Source organism: Petaurus breviceps, unplaced genomic scaffold, assembly GCF_028583685.1.
Source record: "Petaurus breviceps papuanus isolate PSGF00001 unplaced genomic scaffold, PetGlider_PUasm1.0 140, whole genome shotgun sequence".
In the NCBI taxonomy this organism is placed as follows: domain Eukaryota; kingdom Metazoa; phylum Chordata; class Mammalia; order Diprotodontia; family Petauridae; genus Petaurus; species Petaurus breviceps.
In genome coordinates, this window is record NW_027185698.1 from 17,097,433 (window position 1) to 17,103,707 (window position 6,275).

Sequence of the window (6,275 nt, forward strand, 5' to 3'; positions counted from 1 at the left end):
GGGGGGGGGGGGGGGGGGGGGGGGTGTGTAGGTCACCAGAGTTTCTTGAGTGGAGGAGTCAGTCCCATGTTCAGATCTGTGCCTTAGGAATATAAAATTGGCAGCTGTATGGAGAATATAGTGAAAGGAGAGGTTAGATGCAGAAATGATAACAGATGAAGGTGTGATCTATCCTGGGTGTGTTTAGATTTTAATAGGAGATTCTTATAAAAGGTAAACTAATCAAAAGAAATGAATACAAAATATGGTTTTAATTTATATACATACACATATATTTATAATTTATATATTTATAATTGAACCACAGATGATTAGCATTGGTAGGAATTATCTAGTCAAAAGTCCAAATTTTATAAATAAGGAAATTTGGAGCTAGAAAAGGGAAGAGATTTACCCAAGGTTACACACTGAGTTAGGGAACAACTAGGTTTGAAAGAAGACCATGGCTCATGTCATGATTTGGTTACCCTAGGTAAGCTACCCAGCCACTTCTTGATCAGAGGGTGTTATTGTGGTTTAGTTGTTTTCAGTTGTGTCCAACTCTTTGTGACCCCTACCACTGAAGTGGCTTACCATTCCTTCTCCAGCTCATTTTGCAAAGGGGCAAACTGAGGCAAATGGAGGTAGGTGACTTGCCCAGTGTTACATACCTAGTAAGTATCTGAGACCAGATTAGAACTCAGGTCTTCTGAACTCTAGGCCTGGCATTACATTCACTATACCATCTAGTTGCTACTTTTATTAAACCTCCTCCCACTTCTTAAATCTCCTATCCCTAGGTCATTGTATTACTTTGTGTCCAGATTCAAGTGGCTCAATTTTCCTTAGCTATCAGGGACCTCATAAGGACTATTAATACAATTAAAACATTGAAGTTCTCTCCCTATGTCTTTGCCTCGAGCAGGAGAAAACCTGGCACTTTGAAGTGCTGGAAGAAGAGTTCAGCTACACCCATCGGGGTTCCACAGGTGGAAGCAGTAGTACAGGCAGCTACTCAAAATGCTAGTTGCAGGTTGTGGTATATAAATATTGTTGTGTTATAAGAAATGATAAACAGGCAAATTTCAGAAAAACCTGAAAAGACTTACATAAACTGATGCTGGGTGAAGTGAGCAGAACCAGGAGAACATTGTACATGGTAATAGCAACATTGTGCGATGATCAACAGTGATAGACTTAGCACTTAGCAATACAATGATCCCAGAAAATTCCAAAAGACTCATGATGGAAAAAGCTATCCACATCCAGAGAAAGAACTGATGGAGTCTGAATGCAGATCAAAGCATACTATTTTAACTTTCTTTTGTGTATGTATTTTTTTCTTTTGTTCTGTTTCTTCTCTCAAAATAGGATTAATGTGGAAATATGTTTAACATAATTGCATATGTATAACTCATATCAAATTGCTTATCTTTTGGGGAGAACATGGAAAGGATGAAGAGAGGGAGAGAGGGAGAAAAATTTGTAACTCAAAATCTTATAAAAATGAATATCGACAACTATCTTTACATTTAATTAGAAAAAAATAAAATGTTATTTACATAAAAAATATTAGTTGCCCAACTAGCTAGGTCTACAGCCTCCCCTGCATCCTCTAACTGCAGATATATCTCTAAAAGCCATTCCATCTATATAAACTTCCATAACCTGCCTCTCTGGTCCTCAGCTGCCTCATCTGTAAAAAGAGCTTGGACTAGATAACATCTAAATTTCCTTCTAACTCTAGGAATGCATGATTAGAATTAATATTTTAGGATTCTGTTTGATTACATTTCAGATACTGTGGTAGGGCAGTTGGGGGATAGAAGGCCTTTTAGCATCATTTAGATTCTATTGTGTAAGCAACATACTCTATTTAGGGGTAAGACTGTTCCTGATCCTTGGGGTCTACAAACTAAATATCCAGCTCTCTTCCTAGTGCTCCCCATTTATTCAGGGTACCCTTTTCCAGTTGACTAGTTGTCCGTGGATCTTTCTTCAATGTTATCCTAAGTGTTAGTACAGTGCTGGCACCCTAGGCTTTTAGAGTTAAGATTTATGAATGAAACATCATTCTAGAGGCAAAAGCTTTCCAAATCCATAGACCTGCTGAAAGCTCATTGGGTGATATGATAGGGACATGGGTCTTATCAGAAAGGGGCCCTCGGCTTATCATACAGTTTTACTACTGTACTCAAATGAGCCATGAGTAGTCGACAAAGAGAAACATCCTGGTGAAATTGCAGCCTTGACAATGATAACTGATGATGTACAATAGCAGTGTCTGGCCTGTAATCAGCCCAAGCTACACTTAGCTATTTAAGAGTCCATTCTGCTCCCATGGAAGGAATACTGTGTGCAGAGAGAGCTCTACACCCCTCCAATATGCTTCCTTCTTCATCACTGGGCTCCATGCTGTAAAAGTACCCTCTTTGTGACACAGCCGCAAATTACAGCCCCAAAAATCTGGATTCTCAACTCGATCGCAGTCTTCTTACTCCTAAAAAAATCTGCTATAAGCTTAATTATAGTCTTTCGTTACCCACAATCTCATAATGTTCCAAAGTCCCTAGTAAAATGATTGGAGGGGAAAAAATGAAGAAGCAATTCAAACATAGCTCAAAAAGACCCAGACATATGCCATGGAATGAGCAGACAGCAGCATTCTCTGGAAACAATTGTGAAATGATGATTGGTTCTTTGAAATAATCAACCGCCATCCAGGTCCCCACCTTCACATAGCAGGGTCTGAGGCTCCATGTTAACTTCACACACTTTCTGAATTTCTAATTTTGTTTATTCTGAATCTCTTCTCTTTGCCTTAGGAAATGGGGAGTTGTTACCCCCAGATAAAGTGATGCTAAAAACCAATGATCTCACTCTGATAGACCCGAAATCCCAATTCTAGAGAGGAATTCAAGTTAATGGTGCAGAAGGAAGTTTTGGTGGGTCAGATAAGAGAAACCACTAACAATAGTGGGCCTTGTAAATCAAGTTTTCTTTGTCAGTTTCAATGCACTATGTCTATAGTGGTTTTTTTCCCCCTTCTTCCCTTTAGAGTGCATGGGACCCTGGGAGCTCCCTCTTGTGGCTATTTCTATAAGCGAATAGTCTGCTTTTTTCAAATTTTATTTTCTTTTTTACCCCAAGCAAAACCCTGGTGATCAGTAGTCAGAGGGAGTTGGTATATCCCTGGTATGGAAAAAATCCAGGACTATGAGAATTTTGAAATTTCTCTCTCTTTCCTACTGTACTTGGGATTAGGAAGAACTCAAAATTTGCAGGAGCCAGAGACCACTGGAAAGATGTGAATTTCAAAAAATGTTTCTCTTTCTGAATCTCTATGACCTCTGGCAAGTTTCTTCTCAGCTTTGGGACTCAGTGTCCGCATTTGTAAAATAAGGAGCTTGGACTAGCTGGTCTCTGAAATCCCTTCAGTCCAAAATCTTATGATCCTGTTTATTCTGTGGCTAATTCCTTCTTCCTTTATCTACCAAGATGTCAAAAAACAAAAACAAATTTCTTTTGCCCTTCAAAGCAAGGTGCTTTGCAAGAACAAATACATTTTGGACAGAAATAAGCAATAAGGCAATAACTGTAAGCAGTTAAATTCAAAACAGAGATTTGTTTTGATTTATTTTCCTAGGGAGATTTGAGTGCATTCTAAACAATGTCAGGTCTGCATTTAGCTTAGAAGGCTCATGTATCAGAAATTGGTGTTCAACAAATCATAATGTAATTAATTTAATTTTAAAATTTTTCTGTACAAAATAGATCCACCCTGATTTGCCTTTGCATCTCAATTTTAAAGAAAGATGATAAACCAGTGAGCCATGTCCAAGTCTGAAAGCCATAGTTAGTGATCCTAAGAGAACACAGATTTTAGAGCAGAGATTGTAAAGCTTCTGGTAATGGGTGGGGAGACCAGACAATATGCAGAATCCTGGAGTTTGCATCCACACCAAGATTGCTAGAATCCATTTAAAAGTCCATTCTGTTTGCATGGTAGGGGCACGGCACTGTGTGGCACAGGTTCAAATTGCCTAGGAACTCCAGAAAGGAAAGACTAAACCTACTGATTTGCCCATTGAATTGCTTTTCAGGTGTATGATCCTGTGCCAAAGTACAGAGCCAAGTAAACTACAGGAAAAGTGAATGCTGTATTTGTGGGATTACATTCAGTGTCTCATCACTCCTCCACATCAAACCCCAGCTTTGCCTCCTACTGAGGATTAAATAAGAAGGCACAGTCCTCTTAAATTTAGCTCAGGGATGGAGAGGAGGGAGGTCAATTTTGTTGTAAAGTATTTTGTGCTTAGGGAAGTTAAAACAAAACAAAAGACAGCCTAGGGGGCCTATTTTCTTGGACAGAAGTTTTCTTTTGGTCACTTCTTTCTCTGAATTCTTCCAAAAACTTAAGGGGTTATCCCCCTAAGGGGTGAATGTGAATTCTTTTCACATGAGTATTCTCTGCATAATGTCAGAACATACTTTTAATTAGCTAAATGAAAATTAATGGAGTCCCTAAAATTAAGTAAGTTGAAGGTTAAGAGTAGTGGGTAATGAATGAAAAGATTGAGAGGAGTCTTTCACTCTGCAAATATTCTCATGAATTGTAAAGCTGCCAAAACGGGAGGAAGTTATGGGAAAGCAACAACATGTATATCGGCAAAAGAATCCAAAATGAAATTGACATAGTGCCCCTTCATCCTGGACTGGCCCACATCTGTTCCAAAGGACTTGTCTTCTTGACTAGTCTATGGGTTTGTTTGTTTTTTTATTCTGCTTTAGGTTACAAGTCTTTTCCCTGGTTATTACTTCCGTTTATCACCTTGAGCTGGCTCAGTGGGACCCCTAGATTTATGATTTACCCTCACATCAAGGGCTAGATGTTTCCTCTGATTTTCTTAAGAGTTCCCCTCTATCCCATTTACTATATACTCTAACCCAGCGGTTCTCAAAGTGTGGTCCCTAAGACCCTTTCAGGCTATCTGGTCTGTGAGGTCAAAATTATTTTCATAATACCACTAAGACTTTAAATTTCTAATATGGTAACTATTGATATATGTAAGCCATAGAAACAAAAGCTCTTTGGAGTCCTCTATAATTTTTAAGTGTAAAAGAGTCCTGAGACCACCAAGTTTGGGAAACAGTTCTCTAATCCATTTTTCTCTGGAATTTCTTGTCTTATAGGCAACATTGACCAACCAACAAAGATTAGCAGTTGCTAACTTCATATATCAATGGGAATAAATGGTAGTGAGGGACAGAATAGAGGGAGGAGGGGTGGAATAGTCTGTGTGCTTGTTCTTTGGCCCAGGTGGCAAGGGCAAGGCCATTAGTGATAAGCCAAGGTCCTAAACAATCAGAGATATCCCAAGTCCTGAAGGGAAGGAAATCAGAACCCCCATTTAGGAGTCTGGGTGAAAACAGGGGCACTTGGGTTTATTTTTCCTCCATATAACCATCTTGAATGCAGCAAACGTATTACTTCAAAATGAATTCGCCCATGCCAAAATGGATGATGAGAAATATTACTGAATCTCTTTTACAGAAGAGATTTACATTCCTCTGGGTTGGTTTGGATATGGGCCTACCTGCAGGCAGGGGGATGGACTAGATGACCTCTCAAAGTTCCTTTGAGCCCTGTGATTCTAAAATCACAGATGGCTTATTTGTGGGCAAGTAATGCACACATGCAGGTCACCTTCGGGAGCAAATTGTCAAAAGTAGTTGTGCCTGAGGCTGACCTAGTTTGACAGTGGGTCTCACACTAGAGCTCTCCTCCTCAGGATCGGTTCCAAATGTTTGTTTCTTTGCAAACTCTTCCATTTTGCCACTAAAAATACTCCCCAGAAGCAGATATGCAACTGACCATGACTCTCCATGTTATAGCCCAGTGAACAAACCCAGTGGTATCACCCTTCCCAGAAACCCCCCGGACTTCCTGATTATACAGAGAACGGCATGCTAGGAATCTCCTATTTCAAAGTATAACATTCCTGTCTGTATATATCTACCTGTGGCAAAACCACAACTACCATTACAACAGAACATCAGATATGTGTATTAAGAGGAACTTGAGTCTGCCTAGGCTGAAATAATCTAAATGCAATGGAGGTTTGGTCATATTAACATTTGTAAACATAATAATATTAGAGGTAAAAAGTATCTTGAGAGATTATTTAGTCTCATCTGCTCATTTGATTGGATTGAAGAGTGCAGGACAGGAAATAATGTTTCCTTTACTTGGACCCAGAGAAGTTAAGTGACCTGCTCATAGGGAGATTTGGAAA